The sequence below is a fragment of the Somniosus microcephalus genome, chromosome 10 (assembly GCF_052327205.1).
Source record: "Somniosus microcephalus isolate GS21.2 chromosome 10, FLI_Smic_1.0, whole genome shotgun sequence".
Lineage (NCBI taxonomy): Eukaryota > Metazoa > Chordata > Chondrichthyes > Squaliformes > Somniosidae > Somniosus > Somniosus microcephalus.
Genome location: NC_140996.1, coordinates 216817446 through 216826415, shown reverse-complemented (window position 1 = coordinate 216826415; position 8970 = coordinate 216817446). Strand labels below are relative to the sequence as shown.

Below are 8970 nucleotides of genomic sequence, written 5' to 3'. Positions count from 1 at the left end.
TCGCAGCAGTGTCCTGGAGATGAGTCTTTAATTCCTGGAGACTCCAGGGCAATCCTGAAGGGTTGGCGACCCTGTACTGAGGGAGTGCTGCACCATTGGAGGTGCCGTCTTTTGTTTCTCCTTGGATTGACAACTCAGGAAGGGATAGCAGTGTCTTTGGGAGGGGCTGCACCTGTACAACAGTCAACATCTGCAGGAGAGGAGGAGAAGTTGCTCGCGAGAAATCAAAGATGCTGTGGCAGAGGACCCAGAACCAATTAGCCATCGGATGCAAGTGCAAGTTTACTCAGGAAAATGAGTCAGTTATGTAAAATCTAGCATCTGTGCATCCCTGAAATGTTGTAATGTTGAGGTGGGTTGGGCAAGAGGAGAAGCGGGTGTAGCTCATCCAGATGTACTGCAGCAACTCGCCAAGGCTCCTTCGGCAGCACCTCCCAAACCCGCGACCTCTTCCACCTAGAAGGACAAGGGCAGTGGGCGCATAGGAACAGCACCACCTCCAAGTTCCCCTCCAAGTCACACTCCATCCTGACTTAGAAGTATATCGCCGATCCAGGTCAGAGTCTAGGAATTCTGTGGCGAGTGACTCACCTCCTAACTCCCCAAAGCCTTTCCACCATCTACAAGGCACAAGTAAGGAGTGTGATGGAATACTCTCCACTTGCCTGGGTGAGTGCAGTTCCAACAACACTCATGAAGCTCGACACCATCCAGGACAAATCAGCCCGCTTGATTGGCACCTCATCCACCACCTTAAACATTCACTCCCTCCACCACTGGTGTACCGTGGCTGCAGTGTGTACTGTCTACAAGATGCACTGCAGCAACTCACCAAGGCTTCTTCGGCAGCACCTCCCAAACCCGCAACCTCTTCCACCTAGAAGGACAAGGGCAGCAGGCGCATGGGAACACCACCACCTCCAAGTTCCCCTCCAAGTCACACACCATCCTGACTTAGAAGTATATCGCCGATCCTTCATCGTCGCTGGGTGAAAATCCTGGAACTCCCTCCCTTACAGCACTGTGGGAGTACCTTCACACGGACTGAAGTGATTCACCACCACCTTCTCAAGGGCAACTGGAGATGGGCAATAAATGTTGGCATAGCCAGCGACACCCACATCCCAGAACAGGTAAAATTTTGCATCTGTGCATCCCTGAAATGTTGTAATGTTGAGGTGGGCTGGGCAAGAGGAGAAGTGGGTGTATCTCATCCAAATTGCACCACCCTAAACTTCTCTTTATGTTGGGAGAGAAAGAACAAGGGGTGCGTTTCTTTTTTTTCTGATCAACCTTGAACCATCGCACGCCTGATTGTGGCCCATGGCGTCAGTGATCTGAACGGTGTGGAGCCTCACTCGCACAGGATCTAGCGATGGCTTGCTCACCGCCCCACTGCTGCCGCCCTGGTGCACGCAAGGCACAGCTCCCTCTGAAGCAGATCAAAATCTCCTCCCCTGGGCGGAGAAGTCACCCTGTGGTTTGCATGCTCATATGCTGCTCGAAAAACCAAAAACCCGAAACACGAATGTATTAAGAGGTGGACAGCAGGCTGAAGCGACAGATGTATAATTAAAACACGAGGGCTTGAAGGCTGGAAGTGGGAGCACCGCTGTTCACAGCTGCTGGCTTATGTTGGGTCCCAAATTATTATTTATTTCCCCCCTCTGACTGGTTTCCCGATTCTTTCAATTCACAAGCAGCAAAACAAATCTTCAGTACCGAGACTTGAAAAGGAGTGGAATTGAAATTCACAATCCGGTAAGTCCTTTTGCTTAATCACAGCGAACGCGAATCCACGTCCTTAAAGTTTCCTCCAGTGACTAATTCACAAGTTATTATGGAGAAGACCCTGCGCTGTTTGAATACCGATCTGACCGTTGTGTTGTCCGCTAGGTGCGTGTGTGCAAATGTGTCTATATATGTGTGTCTATATATATTGTGTGTGTTATATATATATATGTGTGTATGTGTTGTATGTACATATGTTGTGTGTGTATATATATGTATGTGTGTGTATATGTGCGTGTGTTTGTATGTGTTTGTATATGTGTGTGTTGGTGTCTATGTGTATGGTCTACAGAGCAGCAGTGATACCCGCCCTGCTGTATGCCTCAGAGACATGGACAATGTACAGCAGGCACCTCAAAGCACTGGAGAGGTACCACCAACGCTGCCTCCGCAAGATCCTGCCAATCCATTGGCAGGATAGGTGCACCAACATCAGTGTTCTTGCTCAGGTCAACATCCCCAGCATTGAAGCTTTGACCACGCTCAATCAGCTCCGATGGACGGGTCACATCGTCCGCATGCCCGATACGAGACTCCCAAAACAAGCGCTCTACTTGGAGCTCCGGCACGGCAAGAGAGCCCCAGGTGGGCAGAGGAAACGCTTCAAGGACACCCTCAAAGCCTCCTTGAAAAAGTGTAACATCCCCATCGACACTTGGGAATCTCTGGCCCAAGACTGCACAAAGTGGAGGAGAAGAATCAGGGAAGGCGCCGAACACCTCGAGTCTCTTCGCCGGGAGCAAATGGAAGCCAAGCGCAAGGAGCGTACATCAACCCAAGCACCGCACCCACCCGCCCCTTCAACCACCGTCTGCCCCACCTGTGACAGAGACTGTAGCTCCCGCATTGGACTCATCAGTCACCTGTGAACATTTTTAATGTGGAAGCAAGTCATCCTCGGTTCCGAGGGACTGCCTAAAAGAAGGGAGTATGCTGTGTGTTTTTGTATATGTGTGTGTGTTTGTACATATGTTTTATTGATTCATGTGATGTGGGCGTCGCTGGCAAGGCCAGCATTTATTGCCCATCCCTAATTGCCCTTGAGATAGTGGTGGTGAGCCGCCTTCTTGAACCGCTGCAGTCCGTGTGGTGAAGGTACTCCCACAGTGCTGTCAGAGCCAGGATTTTGACCCAGCGACGATGAAGGAACAGCAATATACTTTCAAGTCAGGATGGTCTGTGACTTGGAGGGGATCTTGGAGGTGGTGGTGTTCCCATGTGCCTGCTGTCCTTGTCCTTCCAGGTGGTAGCGAATCATAGAAGCTTACAGCACGGAAGGAGGCCATTTGGCCCATCTTGTCCATGCCGGCTGACAAAGAGCTATCCAGCCTAATCCCACTTTCCAGCACTTGGTCCGTAGCCCTGTAGGTTCAGGCACTTCAATTGCATATCCAAGTACTTTTTAAATGTGATGAGGGTCTCGGCCTCTACCACCCTTTCAGGCAGTGAGTTGCAGACCCGCAGCACTCTCTGGGTGAAAACATTTCTTCTCAAATCCCCTCTAAACCTCTGACTAATTACTTTAAATCTATGCCCCTTGGTTATTGACCCTTCTGCTAAGGGAAATATGTCCTTCCTATCCACTCTATCTCGGCCACTCATAATTTTGTACACCTCAATAAGGTCTCCCCTCAGCCTCCTCTGTTCCAAAGAAAACAACCCCACCCTATCCAATCTTTCCTCATAGCTAAAATTCCCCAGCCCAGGCAACATCCTCGTAAATCTCCTCTGCCCCCCCTCTAGTGCAATCACATCCTTCCTGTAATGTGGTGACCAGAACTGCACGCAGTGTTCTAGCTGCGGCCTAACTAGTGTTTTATACAGTTCAAGCATAACCCCCCTGCTCTTATATTCTATGCCTCGGCTAATAAAGGCAAGTATCCCGTATGCCTTCTTAACCATGTTATCTACCTGTCTTGCTACCTTCAGGGATCTGTGAACATGCACTCCAAGGTCCCCCTGATCTTCTGCACTTCTCGGTGTCCTACCATTTATAGTGTATTCCCTTGCCTTGTTAGCCCTCCCCAAATGCATTACCTCACACTTCTCCGGATTAAATTCCATTTGCCACTGTTCTGCCACCTGACCAGTCCATTGATATCTTCCTGCAGTCTGCAGCTTTCTTCTTCATTATCAACCACACGGCCAATTTTTTTATCATCTGCAAACTTCTTAATCATACTTCCTACATTCAAGTCCAAATCATTGATATAAACCACAAAGAGCAAAGGACCCTGTACTGAGCCCTGTGGAACCCCACTGGAAACAGCCTTCCAGTCACAAAAACATCCTTCGACCATTACCCTTTGTTTCCTGCCTCTGAGCAAATTTTGGATCCAACTTGACACTTTGCCCTGGATCCCATGGGCTTTTACTTTCATGTCCAGTCTGCCATGTGGGACCTTATCAAAAGCCTTGCTAAAATCCATATAGACTACACCAAATGCACTACCCTCATCTACCCTCCTTGTTACCTCCTCAAAAAGTTAGTCAGACACGACCTTCCCTTAACAAATCCATGCTGACTGTCCTTGATTAATCCGTGTCTTTCTAAATGAAGATTTATCCAGTCCCTCAGAATTTTTTCCAATAATTTTCACCGAGGTTAGGCTGACTGGCCTGTAATTACTCGGTCTACCCCTTTCTGCCTTTTTAAACAATGGTACCACGTTAGCAGTCCTCCAGTCCTCTGGCACCGTACCTTGTAGCCAGAGAGGATTGGAAAATGAGGTTGTGTGTGTGTGTGTGTTTCCCAGCACATGTTAATATCAGAGCTATTGAAACTGACAATTTAATTGCAGACTTCAAGTTCTATCACTTCACAACGAGTACTTGGCTTGTCTAACTTTCAGGTGACTGCTTTAACAATCCTGATTGATCGTTTCCTGCAGTGAATGCTGAGTTAACAGGGCTGCGGGTTTTAATCGATTATTAATAAAGGGCGGTTTTGAAAGGTGCCAATTGGTGCTTGTATTTGAATGAGTGCCCCATTGCTACTAACGATAAGAATTCTCAATAAAGGGACACCCCCGCCCCCACTCCCCACCCCCGAGGTGTTTATTCGGTGTTAAGTGTAAATAATGAATGAGACGGAAAATGAATCACTAACGCTGTTAATTCCGAAATAAAAGTAAAGATTGCTGGAAATACCTAGCGGGCCAGTCAGCAGCTAAAATAGAGAAAGAAAAATAGGTTGAGGTTTGAGTCTATTATTAGTTCCGATTTTCAGCATTCTGACCAAGGGTGACGCTTAGAAAGGTTAACTTACTTATTTCACATTTCAGATGTGAGCGATAGTGGCACTGGTTTAAAGTGACTGAATAGCGTCCCCTTAAGTGCACCTATGCTATTTGCCTCTGCACTCTTTGGGTGAAGAAGTCCCTATTGGGTTTATTAGTGACTATCTTATCTTTATGGCCTCTAGTTTTGGTCTCCCCCACAAGTGGAGACATTTTCCTCATGTCTGCCCTTTCATTGTCTTAAAGACCTCTATCTGATCACCCCTCAGCCTTCTCTTTACTAGAGAAAAGAGCCCCAGCCGGTTCAATCTTTCCTGATACTGATAACCTCTTCGTTCTGGTAGCATCCTTGGGCATCTTTTTTGCACCTTCACCAATGCCTCTATACCTTTTTGAAAATATGGAGACCAGAACTGTGCACAGCGCTCAGTGTGGTCTAACCAAGGTTCTATACACGCTTAACATGACTCCCGTGATTTTCAATTCTATCCCTCTAGAAATGAACCCCAGTGCATGGTTTTCCTTTTTTATGACCTTGTTAACCTGCATTGCTACTTTTAGTGATCCCTTTGCTCCTTTATCCCATTTAGACTCTTATTATCCAAGCAGTATATGGCCTCCTTATTCTTCCTACCAAAATGCACCACCTCACATTATCGATATTGAGATTCATTTGCCAATTAAACACCCATTCTGCAAGCTTATTAATTCCTTCTTCTATTTCCGTCGCACTCTTCCTTTGTATTAACTACACCCCCCCCAATTTGGTGTCGTCTGCAAATTTAGAAACCGTACTCCCGATTCCCGAGTCCAAATCATTTCTGTATATTGTGAACAACAGTCGTCCCAGCACCGATCCCTGTGGAACACCACTTCCCACTTTTTTTGCCAGTCTGAGTAGCTGCCCTTAACCTCGTCTCTCTGTTTTCTGTCTTGTAGCCAGCTTGCTATCCATTCTGCTACCTGTCCCCTGGCTCCACATACGCTGACCTTAGTCATGAGTGTACGAAGCGGTACCTTATCGAAGGCTGTCTTATAATAAGGGTCATAATTCAGGGGACACGCTATCCGTGTTCTCCTTCTTACAGGAGGGTATGGTAGTGTAGTGATCATGTTTGCTGGACTAGCAATTCAAGGACCTGGATTAATAATCCAGAGAACAGGAGTTCACATCCCACCGTTTGAGCTCAGTTTAAAAAAATCTGGAAAAAGGAAGCTAAAAGTGACCATGAAGCTGTCGGATCATCTTTAACCATCCAGCTGGTTGACTAATGTCCTTTAGTGAAAGAAACTCGCTGTCTGGCCTATATGTGACTCCAGCTCCACACCAACGTGGCTGACTCGTAACCATCCTCTGAAGTGGCCTAGCAAGCCCCACAGTTGTATCAAACTGTGACAAACAGCGGTTCAAGAAGAAGGCAGCCTACTCCCACCTTCTCAGGGCAACAAGGGATAAAGAAAAGAAAGACTTGCATTTCTATAGCGCCTTTCACAACCACCGGACATCCCAAAGCGCTTTACAGCCAATGAAGTATTTTTCAAAGTGTGGTCACTGCTGTAATGTAGGAAACACGGCAGCCAATTTGCGCACAGCAAGCTCCCACAAACAGCAATGTGGTAATGACCAGATAACCTGTTTTTAGTGATGTTGATTGAGGGATAGATAGTGGCCAGGACACCGGGGATAACGCCCCTGCTCTTCTTCGAAATAGTGCCATGGGATCTTTTACGCCCATATGAGAGGGCAGACGGAGCCTCGGTTTAACATCTCATCCAAAAGATGGCACCTCCGACAGTGCAGCGCTCCCTCAGTACTGCACTGAAATGTCAGCCTAGACTTTTGTGCTCAAGTCTCTGGAGTGGGACTTGAACCCACTACCTTCTGGCTCAGAGATGAAGGTGCTACCCACTGAGCCACGGCAAGAAATGCCAGCCTTGCCAGCAGCGCCCACATCCCAAGAATGAATATAAAGAAACTGAGGAGGGACAAGCTAAATGTAATTCAGTTCTTACAAACTATGAGCACCACTCGATTACTCAGCAATGACACAAGACCTGACCGCAGCGAAAGCATGAAAGGCTAGTTTCTGAGTTGTCATACGGCTTATATACTGAAACAGGTGTTTCAGGAGCATTTCAAATCATCTGATGCCCTTTACTCTTGTGTTATCTAACGCTTATCATAGATACATAGATACATAGAAGATAGGAGCAGGAGTAGGCCATTCGGCCCTTCGTGCCTGCTCCGCCATTTAATGAGATCATGGCTGATCCTTTAATTCAGTATCCCGTCCCCGCCTTCTCTCCGTAACCCTTAACCCCTTTTGCCCGTAGAAATATATCTAATTCCCTCTTAAATATATTTAATGAGCTGGCGTACACTGCCCTCTGTGGCAATGAGTTCCACAGGTTCACCACTCTCTGAGTGAAGAAATTCCCCCTCATCTCTGTCCTAAATGGTTTAGCCCTTATCCTTAAATTATGTCCTCTAGTTCTGTTTTCACCCGCCAAGGGAAACATTCCTTCTGCATCCAGTCTGTCTAGACCTGTCAGAATTTTATACACTTCTATGAGGTCCCCTCTCAATCTTCTAAACTCCAGTGTGTACATCCCTAAACTACATAGTCTCTCCTCATAGGTCATTCCCGCCATTCCTGGTATCAGCCTGGTGAATCGCCGCTGCACCCCCTCCATGGCAAGAACATCCTTCCTCAGATGAGGCGACCAAAACTGTACACAGTACTCGAGGTGTGGTCTCACCAGTGCCCTGTACAGCTGCAGCAAGGTATCCCTGTTCCTGTATTCTAACCCTTTTGCTATGAAGGCCAGCATACCGTTTGCCTTCTTGACCGCCTGTTGCACCTGCATGCTCGCCTTCAGTGACTGGTGTACAAGAACACCCAGGTCTCTCTGTACTTCCCCCTCTCCCAATCTATTGCCATTTAAATAATAATTTGCCCTCCCGTTCCTGCACCCAAGGTGGATAACTTCGCACTTGTCCACATTATAGTGCATCTGCCATTTATCCGCCCAATCGCCCAGTCTGTCCAAATCGCTCTGGAGCTTCCTGGTCTCTTCCTCTGAGCCCACCCCACCTCCTAGTTTAGTGTCGTCTGCAAATTTGGAAATGCTGCATCCGACTCCCTGATCCAGGTCATTAATGTAAATTGTGAACAGCTGGGGGCCCAGGACAGATCCCTGTGGTACCCCACTTGTTACTGCCTGCCATTCAGAAAATGAGCCGTTTATTCCAACTCTCTGTTTTCTATCTGACAGCCAGTTCCCTATCCACGCCAAAACTTTCCCCTTTATCCCATGAGCCTCAATTTTCCATGCTAATCTTTTATGTGGGACCTTATCGAAGGCCTTTTGGAAGTCCAGGTACACCACATCTACTGGCTCTCCCCCATCTATTCTACCAGTTACTCCCTCAAAAAATTCCAATAGATTAGTCAAGCACGATTTACCCTTTGTAAATCCATGTTGACTCTGTCCTATCCTGTCCCCATTTGCTAAGTGCTCCGCTATTTCATCCTTAATGATGGACTCCAGCATTTTGCCCACAACTGATGTAAGGCTTACAGGTCTGTAATTACCTGCTTTTTCCCTACCCCCCTTTTTGAATAGTGGGGTAACGTTAGCTACCCTCCAATCCATCGGCACTGTTCCCGAGTCTAATGAATTCTGAAAAATCATCCTTAGTGCATCCGCTATCTCTAGGGCCACCTCCTTCAGTACCCTAGGATGCATGTTATCAGGCCCTGGGGATTTGTCCACCTTCAATCCCTTTAGCTTCCTTAACACCATATCCTTAGAGATATTGATTTGCGTCAGTTCCTCCTTTGCCAATGTCCCTATTTTTCCCGATATCCCAGGGAGGTTTTTTGTGTCTTCCTTCGTAAAGACTGACCCAAAGTATCGCTTTATTATCTATTGCAAA

At 47.2% G+C, this 8970-nt stretch overlaps 1 protein-coding gene across 1 annotated transcript in view; it reads left to right on the top strand.

Annotated features, from left to right (window-relative positions):
- Nucleotides 1–1415: 1415 nt before the first annotated feature.
- The window catches only part of LOC147112096 (P2Y purinoceptor 8-like), a 69864-nt gene continuing 62309 nt past the window's right edge, over nucleotides 1416–8970 (top strand). The window contains exon 1 of the mRNA XM_085999610.1: nucleotides 1416–1761. The gene's annotated coding sequence lies outside the window, so the exon portion shown is untranslated. The remainder of the gene's footprint in view (nucleotides 1762–8970) is intronic.